This window comes from Platalea leucorodia, assembly GCF_965183815.1.
Source record: "Platalea leucorodia genome assembly, chromosome: Z".
In the NCBI taxonomy this organism is placed as follows: Eukaryota; Metazoa; Chordata; class Aves; order Pelecaniformes; family Threskiornithidae; genus Platalea; species Platalea leucorodia.
This window is the reverse complement of record NC_138858.1, coordinates 60906142-60918995: the sequence shown is the minus strand read 5'-3', so window position 1 is coordinate 60918995 and position 12854 is coordinate 60906142. Positions and strand designations below refer to the sequence as shown.

The 12854-nt window shown below is 36.3% G+C and overlaps 1 protein-coding gene across 3 annotated transcripts in view; it reads right to left on the bottom strand.

Moving 5' to 3' along the window:
- PAM (peptidylglycine alpha-amidating monooxygenase) overlaps positions 1-12854 on the bottom strand; it is a 149209-nt gene that overhangs the window by 19317 nt on the left and 117038 nt on the right. The window lies entirely within an intron of this gene.

Here is a 12854-nt window from a genome sequence, read left to right as displayed (position 1 = left end):
AGTAATTCTGTGAAGTTTGCCTATGACATTTCTTACAGCCAACATACGCGTTAGTTCCAGATAGTGTCATATTATAATCCAAATATTATAGGCATGAATAGGAAACAGATGTCTAAATCTGATTAAACAGATGAAGAAGGGTAGAACATCTGTCATTGTTTATGCTGTAACATGCTGTTTTTAAGAACAAATACTGGATAGTTTTTGAATAACACAAATCAGATTTTCACACTAAATCAACAGCACAGGATACCACTACTAAAAAGTCAGATACTTCTTGTGTTTGTCTTAAATTGTAAACTTCCTCTGTTAAGGGAGACAAATGTAGTTTCAACTTAAAGATTAAAATTAAAAATATGAAAAGATGTTTACTTCAATCTCTTTTTTATGTAAAAATAGACTTACACTGATTAAAGGCACAAACAGCCCAAAATTTGAAAAAGTTACAGAGTAGTGGCTGCAAGGATTAATTTGTCACAAATAGACTGCTTAAATGCTATTTGAAAGAGGTTGGTTTGGGTTGCTCTGGCAGTATTAAAAGACAATTGAACAATATTCTCAAAAAAAACCCTGTAATGGCAAGAAAAATGTCTCTAATACTGATAAAAGAAAAAAAACCCCAAATCCTAAAATGCCTTCTACATGTTAGGAAATCCATCACTCCTTCCTTTCTGAAACTAATTTGTTCAGCATAATTCAGGTATTTCTAATGTGCAGGCTTTGTATGTAGGTACATACAGCCAAACTGAAGGTAAATAGAAAGCGATTCTTAGCAGTTATGTGAAACTGGAGCTGTTTCACTAGTATTCAATGTGTTTGACAGCATCATACTGTACTTTACAACTTTCAGCTCACCCGAAGTTTCTGCGTTTTGCTGTGATCCTAAAAACTGATCACTGGGGTACCATCTAGCCAGGTGAAATACAGATCCCCATTCACAAAGTGCCAAGGCATCAGTGCTTTGAAACAAGGCAGATCACAGACCTTAACACACAGAACCCAAGGAGTTTGAGAAGGTTCTGCTGGAACTGATCTTCTAATGAAAGGAAAAATGAAAAGCGAAACAAAGCCCAAAATCTTGAGGTCACCTGTGCAATCCAGCTGTTCTGATAAGCACCTCCCCCCACCTTCCATTACACTCGGAAGAGATGCAGTCTGAGAAGTAACAGCAAGGATGGGGTGGAGGGAAAAAACATTTTCTACAATCTACACTGGAATAGATAAAATCAGTGCTGAAACCCTACCACAGGCTAGGAGGTATTTTACCTTTGTAGTTGAAGATACCATAGCTAGAGTAGGTGACAGAGAAACTCTTTACACTAACACAAACCTAAGACAAACCTAAGGCAAGCAGCAACCGCAGTGAATCCCAGACAGTAACCAGAAACTTCTAAAACAAGAAATTCTACTCTGTAGCAATTTTAGCTGAACAAAAGCTCCAAGCTAAAACAAAAGCCTTTAAGAAAAAAATTATATATATTCATACGTCTGTACGGTTCAGTTGGTCACAACAGGTGCAGCACCAGGTATATTCATGGACATTAGCATTTTGAAAGGAATAAAAGGATGGAAATCCAGTGCTTCCTCACTTGCTCATCCCATATCAGTCTAAGTTAACTTGCAGAAATCTTGTGTATGTTTAATGTTACAGTGCCCCTTGGCCTTTGAGCTTTTTCCAAAAAAGCTAGAAAAATTGAAAGGCTAAACATAGAAAGCCTAAATTTTGGCCTCTGTAAAATTCAGTCTCTCAGAGGACTTGTACTATAAAATACAAAATGTTTATACTTACACTTAAAGGACTAAAAGACTTCTGATAGATCAAAACAAGAAAACGAATGTACAGTGAAATACAGTCTAATCACAAGAACGCCAGCCTCTACACAACCTTCAGATTTTCTCACGCTCTTCCAAAATTGTTTTATTATTGTTATCTTTTCTTTTCCCTTTGAAAGTCTTATATTGAAAGCCCTTTGATACAGGTTTATCTTGAGGCAACTAGCTTTTTACAAAAAATGACTTAGTAAATTTAGACCTCATTTGTCTAAGAGTGATTATTAATTCCCTACAAAAATAAATGGTCCATGGAACAGTTACACACGAAACCAAAGAAAATTACTTTTCCCCATTAAAACAATTTATAATTACTTTAAAAAATATATAGATATAAAATTACCAGTTTTGTTGTAAATGAGACTTCTAAACTAAGTACCAGATCTTCTACCTTATAATTTAGAGTAATTCCTTTCATCAATAAAACTATAAAGAATTACATAGATTTAGAACATGTAAATCAGCCTCTAATCTCTCTACAAGTGAAAGAATAAAGCCTTATTTATTGGCAAAATTGCAATCTACTCTCCAGAAATCCCTGGAAGCTCTTGCTAGCTTTTAACATTGCAAATTTTAGTAATGTTGCATTTACTACCTGCCCTCAGAGTAGTCATTTAAATGTTGCCAAATATAAGTAAGTGCTGCATAAAGGAATTTTAAAAATTGGAAAATTACACTGTTGCCTTAATTAGGAGGTATTATTGCACTGGTTCCAGCGATGTTGAACAACCTGACAAGTGACAAGTCTTGGGGTAATAAGATAATAACAGTGCAGGAAGAGCAGTAGTATAAAGTTATAAACATAGCATTTATAACAATCTTACTTAACATTATCAGTCACTTGCTATTTCAGACCAGTTACATGTTTAAAATCAGGTTATTTGCAAGACTAAAAATACTAAACTATTTTAATTCTGGTAATTTTAAAACAGTTAAATGAAATTAATTTAACAGCAACCAGAGACTTCTCCTAAGAAATACTGAGATTTTTTTTAATTCAATATAGTAAAGAATTTTATGACGGGTGCTAATTTTTTTATTAAATCAAGACAAGTTAAGACACTTCATGTTCCACTTCTTCCTTTGAAGAGGAAAATTCTGTTATGGAAGGTTCCAATCCTCTAATATATAAGTACTACCCAAATAGAAACTAAACATGTGCTTAAAGATTTTATTGCTATAAAAGTTCTTTTGCCAAAAGGTGGCGCTGACAGCTTCTGCAGTTCAGAATTTCCGTAATTAGCAGTATCACAAACATTTAAAAAAAAAAAATCAATGCTGATTAAGATCATTTCAGTTTTCCTTTTTGCTGTAACTCAAAATTGTGTCATTTGAAAGTCCATTTATTAATTAGTCCTCCACCAACACATTCCCCCAAAATGAATATATAGCTACTAAACTAGCTGAGCAGATGTTTTCTGTAGTTAGAATCTGTGCCATGTGGTGTGCCAACTAAGGCATTTATTCAGTTCACTGACACTCCCTCCTCCAGATCAGTTAAAACAGAAAGGAAATTTCTTTTTTCCCCCCTACGCACCACATGCTATTAGTCTGAACTGAACAAACTGTTTTTGTGGAAATGCAACACACACTACTCTCCCAAGCATTTAATTCCAGTGTCACTTATGGAATTATTTATGATTTACACTTGTGTCAGGCACATGGTAACATCCCACCTGTTTTTTGCCCCTATGCCAGGAACTTGACAGGCTCTCATTTAACTGACTAGCATAACATAACATTGGAAAGTCCTCATCTTTGGTTTTCTGTTAAATACAAACCCAGAATTTTGCTGAATTTGAATCCTATAACAGAATCGCACATAAGCAGAGACAATACATGTTAACATTTTGAACTGAAATAAAAATCAAATGGATGACGAACGACATATATTTGTGTACAACAGTACTTGGAAACATCAAGCTGGCTCGTTGCAACATAAAAGCAAGCATGTGCTGCTACAGCTTATGCATACAGATGACTTTCATGCATACATACCAGTTTCTTTTATGAAATACTCGTCACATGCTGCATTATCTGGCTTTCCACATTAGCAAGACTAAGCACAATCAATATCAGAGACCAAAATGCAAGTAAAACAAACACAATACTTCCATGGTTTCTGCTGTCATAGAAACCTGAAGGGAATGATTATAATTCTATTATAACAAAACAGCCTTTCCAAGAATATTTGGAGAGCCAAACCCAATTTGAAATAAATATGTAGAAAATTTTACTTCTCAAGAATTTTTCAGGATTAATTACCACTCTTTCTGAATGAGACAGAAAAGAGTCTGATAGAATTACAGCAATGAATTTTATGAAATCTTGTATCTGAAAAACCAAGGTAATCAGAAAATTCCGAAAATGCATCGATTATTGCCATGACCATTTTATAGTAGTTACTGGTATTATGAAAATTCTTCACTTCCCATGACTACTATATCCTGTGTTTACCTTGTTTTAGCATAATTGATATCAAATCATTAAGTAGAAGTCTTGAGAGTAGAAAAAATACTCTATGTTCCAAAAAGTACTGGTATTGTACCATTGGTATACATTCTTTCTTCACACAGGGGGAAAGAACCCCACTGAACTACCTCTAGAATAGAGGGAGAACATTTCCATAATTAGGAAAACTGTCACGTAAAATACTTCCATGCATCAACTCATATTCCCTTCAGATTTTGCTGATGTGGATCATAGCTCTTACATTGCATTTCATTGTACCAAATTAACCCCTAACCCACCTCCTGTATGTTCTTTTTCCCAGCTTCCCTCACCATGTTTAGGCTGTTGTAAAGAGAAATGTCTGTTCTCTGGTGGCCTCAAGGTAGACTCTAGTCTGTGAAATTTGTGAATTCTGTCTCTGACAAGAATAGTATTGTCCCTCTCATCATGATTTGTGATCTCTCTGGCAAGATCCTTCTTTTGGACTACATTAGCAATCTCAGCTACAAGATCTGATTCTGCCTTTTCTGTAGGGTTATGCTTATGCATATGCACAACATCTTCCCTTTCTCCTAGCAGCTTGGAAAGGAGTGAATAGAAATCACCTGTACAGAAAAGAGAAAAGATAAGAGGAAAGGAGGGAAAAAACAATTATAACAGATCATGTAGTTTTAGAAAGCTTCAGCAAAGTATAATGTAACAAAGTTATTCAAACAGTCATTGTCAATAGCAGTGGTATAAGAGGGAACTGTTTCAGCCTTGAGAATTGAATGAGCCAAGTCTCTGCTATGAAAAGATAATGTCAAATCTCTATCAACCTTAATTTACATATAAATGTTCACTTTTAGCTGACACTCTGGCATCAAAATATCATCACCTCTGCACAGATGTTCTTGGGAACAAGAAAAAAAGAAAAGAAACAAAAAAAGTGTGCAAATTTCAAAAAAAGAATATTTATGACGGAGTTATCTGGATTTGCCAGGCTACTGCAGACTTATTCTATTTTTATAAAAGAAAGAAGGAAAAATTCTATAGTTCTATCAATTTGTCCACTTATAAAGACAATAATAGATAGACATGATGCATTTCAAAACATATTTATTTGAAATCTGTCATTGCATAAGAAGTTTAGGCTGTAAGAAAACAAACTTTCACATTTGCAAACAGATTCCATAGAGCATACTGCAGAAAGAAGACACACTAGTAAAACAGAGTGATCCATTAAATTTTCATTTATTAATTCAGTCTGGGTCCTGTCCCTGCTCTTCCTCCAAATAGTAACACCCCTTAGTCACAGTACCATCTGGCAGTGCAGGGAACAGTATTTTCTCAAGCTGCTTGCTAGCAATGCAGTTATCACTATAACTTTCTTAGACACCAACAAGCGTTTCAGTAAATTCCAGAACAAGACCTCAAAGCAAACAACCAAAGAACCACAATTTTCTTCAGAAAATACACAAACCACCCAAACAGGTTTTGATGAAGTCAATGTTCAATTCTTTTTGCAGGGTTAAATAAAGTGATGTCATGATGACAAGTATATCCCCCTTCCTGGCATTCTCTGCTAACCAGCAGGTACCCAACTTTTTAGAATTTATTAACCAAATATCTTGGCTGCATGAAACTATTATCAGTTCTGTTAAATACAACTGCACCATTTGAATGGAAAGAGGCATCCAATATGCTTTAAGATTTAATGCGAGTAGGTATACTTCTATGTCATTTTCAGTACAAATTACTCCTAATTAAATTGTATTATTCTATGACAGGCTATAGAAGACTGTTTTTTATAAAAGAAAAACTATAACTAATGAAGCTTTCACCGAAAAAAACCCATCCAGAACCAGAAACCATCACTTGCAGCCTGGGACAGAGTAAATTAAGTCTTTTGGAAATGACCCTAAGAGGATGTGTCATGTTTATAAACAGTCGTAGCTCAATGATTTTGAGTAGGATTCCATTCCTTGCCCTTGGAAATGAAATATCCCAGATGAAATCTTCTGTCAGAAAATAATTACTGAAGCGACAGGGCCAATTTCAATGAAATGAACAAAGCAAATTAGATAAGAGAGAAAATTGTTAAGCTATATAACAAATATGAATTATTTGCTTCAAATACAATTGTGAAGCTAGAATACTTCATAATCCTAATACTGTCATTCAACTAGTCCAACTACTGATTCAGAACAAATCTGAATATTCAAAAAGCATGATATAATAGAAGCTTTGGACACAAACCATAGTCATTCTAAGAAAGGTTTATAATTACATTAATCAGGTTCAGTAGTCTCTACTTAAAGCACCCAAGAATTGGTGCCAATGTAGAAACACATCTGGAATTTCCTTTACTTAGGAAACATTTGGTATTAAAATACCCTCCATTAGCCTAAACTGTATTTTTGCACCATTTTAAAAGTTAAACAAAGTTCATATGTACAAATGTTTTGGTTTTATCCATGGCTGGAGACCCACAGATGAGCAAAGCCCACTGACTTCTTTATATGCAATCATTTCCAACAGAGAGGTCTGAATGGTAAAACCAGTGTTCTGCCTAATGTCACTGTGAAAAGTCTCCCTAAACCAGCAAGCCTGGTGCTATTTTAAACTGCAGACCTTTTTGAAGCAACTTCAGTGATCTTTGCCCAGTTCACTCTTTCCTAGTTCTGTATCAACAGTCTGATCAATTTTCTTATAATTCTTGGTCACAAAAAGACCAACAACATGCTACAGTTTGTATGAAGGTTTCAGATCCCTAACTCACAACTCATATGCTCATTTTATTTGAACAATGAAGTCTGCCAGCACTCTGCTTCGGCCAAAGACATTGCATTCTACCTCTGTTGTGCAATGGTTGCCACAGAATAATTAACTCACCCTCTCAAATAGATATTGCTTGTTGATTTAAAAAAACAAACAAAGAAAAAAAGTGCTTCAGTTTATCTGTCTTAAATTAGCTTCTCTTACTACAAAAGAAACTCCTAAGAGATAGGACTCTGTGGAGGACAAGAAGAAAAGAGACCACGGGAATCCAACTTAAAAACAACAAAAGCCCAGGGAATAATTTTTAGGACAAGATGCATTTGTAGAAAATTCCAGTGGTCTTTACGGGAGCTATTAATCAGGGACTCAACTCCAAGTAGGTTGATCAGTTTTGGTCTTCTCCTAGCACTGAGCCTATGATCATAAGATATATGAGGAACTTTTAAACAGTGGAGTACTGAATAAGCTGGTTTGAGTATGTCACTATCAGTGGCTACAGATGAGCTATTTTCCAAGTTGAGCTTGTCCTATTAGTGCTTTCGTTAAGCAGGGGTGATGAACTGTCTCAATGCATGAAAAAGGGTGTGCCTCAGAGAGTGAAAGTGGTCTGAAGCACAGCTGCTCTGAAACTGTGATCTTTACCTTAACTAAATGTGTTTGAGAAAATGAATATGAAATCTCTACACCTTAAGTTCAAAAGACATCCATTAAGCCTACATATCTGCCCAGCATCTCCATATACTTGGTACAAACAGCAGGTTGAAATCTTTTGTCAATTTCTTGGTATCTCGACACAACTGAGAGTATTTATAAAGCAGAAAAGATGTGTGCAGATGTGAAAGGGGAGAACTGAAGTTTCCTGATTACTCAATGTATGCAACTGTTCCCTAAACCCCACACATTGAATGGAGGTCCCGTATTATTTGAGACCAACTTTTTTCGGCTTTTTTTGTGATCCCCAGGCAGATTTCAATAAATTTGTAAGCAGCGTATTTTTAAGAAGTAGTTCAGAATTCACTATAGATAACTAGCAAAGAGCAGACTCATGTTGTTTCTAATTAACTGTTGCTCTCTGCAAAGCAATATCCAGCAAACATCAAAGCACAATCTCATGTTGCTGTTTTACTGCTGTCTTGTACTAGCTGGAACAGTTGAAGGATGTTGCTTGCCTGAAGATACTCACTGGGAAAGGAACACCAGCAAGATGCACCATGTTATTTGTTTGGTCTTGTTTGAGATGAGACAGCCTGGCCTTTAGACTGTGTGAGTATGACTAGAAGAAGACATGGGTGAATTAACAACTTGCTCTTGTTGAAATAACTGAAGTCTAGCAGTGCAGTCTCAAGGAAGCTGACTGATTACGTTAGTTTCACAGAGGATACTTACATGCACTTCTTATACATAAGCTATCAAGACACTTCCCTCTATGTAATACAATAAAAGATGATTGGCTACAAATACCTAGAGTTTATTCTATTCTGGAGGAAGTGATAGCTGTCAAGACCAACATCTCCAGAATAAAACAATGCACAAGCATATTTCAGTAAGTTTAAACTTAATTACTATGGCGGTTCTACACTAGGACAGTATAGAGTACAGAACAGTGTTTTAGAAAACAATCATACAAACAACTAAAATCATAACACTGGCAACTTCATTGCAAACTGTGAGCTGAGCATCACCTGATCTCAATAAAAGACCAGATTAGTTTCAAGTTAATAAAACAGTTTAGAATATTGACCACCAAGGTCTGGGTAGAATCCCAACGGTGTTGAACTACCCATGTCTAAAAACAGTCCTTTTTTTCAGTGCTAAAGTGAGATTTCCCCAAATTGCAGCGAGCAGTCGCTGTCCATGGTACTTACACAGCACATCATTCTGCAGTTGGAAGTACCTGTTCCCAGTTTGGATGAAGTATCTAGCCATGGTGCTGCAGGATCAAGCTATGAGACAGATGGAAAGTTCAGCCATAGTAAGCCTGTCCACAGAGTTAGAATGTGTCGCTGTTAAGATACATATGTGAAAACTCATTTTACTGCATTTTAGAAAAAAGGCAATAACATCCTGGTGGTGTCTGAGAATTCTCATCTCCACAATATGTGTATGTGTCATAATGCCTGTACAGTTTCACTGAGACAGTTCAGATAGGCTCCCCAGTCTGTCACTGGCTTTCCAGACTTTTGTTAGGAATCAGACTGAACAGGATTTCAAACATGAAGTCACCACTGCAGCCTTCTGACAAAATGATGTCTTACCAGGCAAATAACCAGAACTGAGAGATTAAGAGCAAAAATATAGCAAGCAGTCCTCTGTGTTGACAGGGGACTGGTACTGCAAAGTTTATCTGTGTGTTGCCGCAGCTCAGTTGGTGTGAATTGCTTGTATTGAAAGCTCTTCCTGAGCATGTCTGATCTGACATGGAGCCAGTACATTGGTCCCTCCAAACTCACGTCTCAGTCCTATTATGACTGTAGTAAGAGACAAGTTTTCATAGTTGACTTTGGGTTTCCTAATTATGTCTGAATAAAAGGAAGGGTATTCCGAGACTACACGTTTCTGTCTTATCAGGATGTGCTTCTGTTTAGAGTGTTCATCTGGCAAAGACAGTCAGTGCTTTGCCTTTTCAGAACTGCTGAAATCAGGGTCCAAATGATACAGACTCCAACTATGACTTTGCCTCATCTTAAATCTCAGGTAATATCTAGGTAATATGTTAAGACTCATGTCAGAGAATGTGTACTTCAGCTGAAGAACTACCTTCCTAATGAGGATATGGAAATTTGGCTGCAGTAACATCTTCAAGACTGTGCCACCATGAAAAAATGCCTCCCAAATAAGTATTGATCAAAATCAGTCTAATTTTCTTTGCCTTCTTTGGCTCCTACATGAAGCTACTAAACTCATTCTAACAGGTATACATAAGATAACAATGCTGGTAGAAAAGACGGGGAGAAAGGCATGGAAAGACATTGCAGAAGTGAACAAAATCTAATGTCTATTTATTTGAAGTGACATTGGATACAGTTTGACAGAATAGGCCAAAACAACTTTCAAAATGGCTTCTAGTCCACTATTATTTTTCATGCTAGTCCTACTGTACTGATTTAATCTGTTGCTTTGATGAAAACATTGGAAAGATTCCTGAGAACTAAAAATTATTAAGTAAGGCTGTTTTCTTTTTGAAGGGATTTGAGGGGCTGGGGGAAGGAGGCATAGATATGAGGAAGTGAAAAGGATTAAGCTGCTCTAGAGGTTCTTGGTCCCCATCACTGTCCCCTAAGTGATGCACACTTATAGCATAGCCAAACTGACATGCCTGAAGAACAGGAACTGTATCTGGTCTCAAGGCATTTCTAAGCAGCTTACAGAGCTAAAAAAAGATGTAAGAAAAGGTTAAAAAAATGAAATCATTAGCTGTTTTCTTCTACGTCTTCATGTCCCCAAAAAGGGCTTTTATTACTATTGCAAAGTAAATGCACTTTCTTTGTTTTTAATTCATTGTTTCTTTTTTTTTCTTCAAATGTCAAAATGTTTTAATGTACAAACGTTTCGAGAGTCCGAGCATAGTTTACCAAATCAATAGGTTAAAGGAGTCTGTAACTGGGAAAGAGAGTGTTAAAGGTAAGAGAAAGTATGAAAGAAGATGAAAGAATCTTCACTGAGGATTACATTTTGTTACAGACGTGTGTTCTTCATTAATGAATCGGAACCTGAGACTCAATACCCAAGCTGGTTGCAGTTTCCTAATCACCATATTCTTTCCTTCCTGACCAATAATAAGTTCCTGACAAGCACCAATCATTTTGTTACAATAAAATATATTTATCAGCTACTGCTAAATGACTAGCAATAAACACAATGGTTTTACTACATAGGACTTTGCTGTGCTCATTTGGATATGTTACACACATTTGTAATTAAGGCACACAGTATGCCAGTTCCACCTCATATTTCAATTTCATGCAGTACATACTTGTAAATACATTTCTTCTTACAAAATGACATATACGAGACTATGTTTATTAAAGAATAGTTCTGCTATCTTCAATTTATTTCTTATAAGCATCATCATGCCTTAGTTTAAAAAAAAAAAGGATATGAAAATTACAAAAAAAGAAAAACATTTTGCTAATAATAAATAATAATAATAATAATAATAATGATGATGATGATATAATGTTCGGTGTGTTTTATATTTGTGCTATGACTTCATCATTTCTCTGAACTCTTCCTGTACTAATAAAACATCCACTTTCCACTTCTTCAGACATGTTAATGATATTATACACAGTTTTTGCAGTTGCTCATGGATAAGTAGTCTCACATTACAGAAAATACCTAGGGAAAGTCCCTCTATAATTTTAAGAACGAGAGAATATAAACTAGCTGTCAAACAGTGAAGACTGAAACATTCAATTTAAAATGGCTTCTTTCCATGTGTGCTGGTTTTAGCTGGGGTAAAGTTAATTTTCTTCGCAGTAGCTAGTAGGGGGCTATGTTTTGGATTTGTGCTGAAAACAGTGTTGATAATACAGGGATGTTTTAGTTATTGCTGAGCAGTGCTTACACACAGTCAAGGCCTTTTCTGCTTCTCACACCATCCCACCAGCGAGTAGGCTGGGGGTGCACAAGAAGCTGCGGGGGACACAGCTGGGACAGCAGACCCCAGCTGACCGAAGGGATGTTCCATACCATATGACGTCATGTTCAGCATATAAAGCTGGGGGAAGAAGAAGGAAGGGGGGGGATGTTTGGAGTGATAGCGTTTGTCTTCCCAAGTAACCGTTATGTGTGATGGGGCCCTGCTTTCCTGGAGATGGCTGAACACCTGCCTGCCAATGGGAAGCAGTGAATGAATTCCTTGTTTTGCTTTGCTTGTGCACACAGCTTTTGCTTTACCTATTAAACACTCTTTATCTCAACCCACAAGTTTCCTCACTTTTACCCTTCCAATTCTTTACCTCATGCCACAGAGGGGGAGTGAGTGAGCAGCTGTGTGCTGCTTAGTTGCTGGCTGGGGTTAAACCATGACAATGCTTGTTATATTCTTTTCCTGCTTAGGTATGCAACCTATACCAACTGCAAATTTTTTGCTTCAATCTGATGTTCCTTTCTTTACTGTGCTGAATATGTTTTTGTAAAGATTATGAATAACCTTATTCTAATCAAATCAAAGGCTCATCTTTTATTTACAACTTCAACTGGGATCTTTCAGTGTTGAAACAAAAAGAAAATCCTCTGCAGTTTTGAATCTTCCTAATTATACTTCTCTAACTGTAAATATTACTCTTCCAAGGTTTAATTCATTCAATTTTGTACTCTATAAGGGACCTCATGTAATCTCTGAGCACCAAACATGCATCCCAAGCCTGAAAACATCTAAATATTTTCTCATATGTCTGGCCTTAATCTAAAAATGTCTCTAACACTTCATTCTAGGCATCCCACATCAACACCAGTAAGTGAATTTGTCTTCTGTTTCAAGCGTCATCCTTTCTCCATCAACCTAAGAGATTTTAACCACCTACAAAACTGAACTCCTCTCTTTTCTTACAACCACACACAAATCAGCAAAAGTAAATTATGACAAATTTATTTTAGAAAGAAATGTAACTTATGGCTACATGTGCTGGCATAAAAATACATCAAGTCTTATTGGCTGACTCTGCTGCCATAGGTTTGCCATGTAATACCATCACAGAAATACACTACTTCATTACCTGAAAAATCAAGGACCTGCCTGCATGCTGATTCTCCTTTCCTCTTCCTTTCAGCACATATCCCACAAGCAATTGTAGGCTTCCCTTCACACT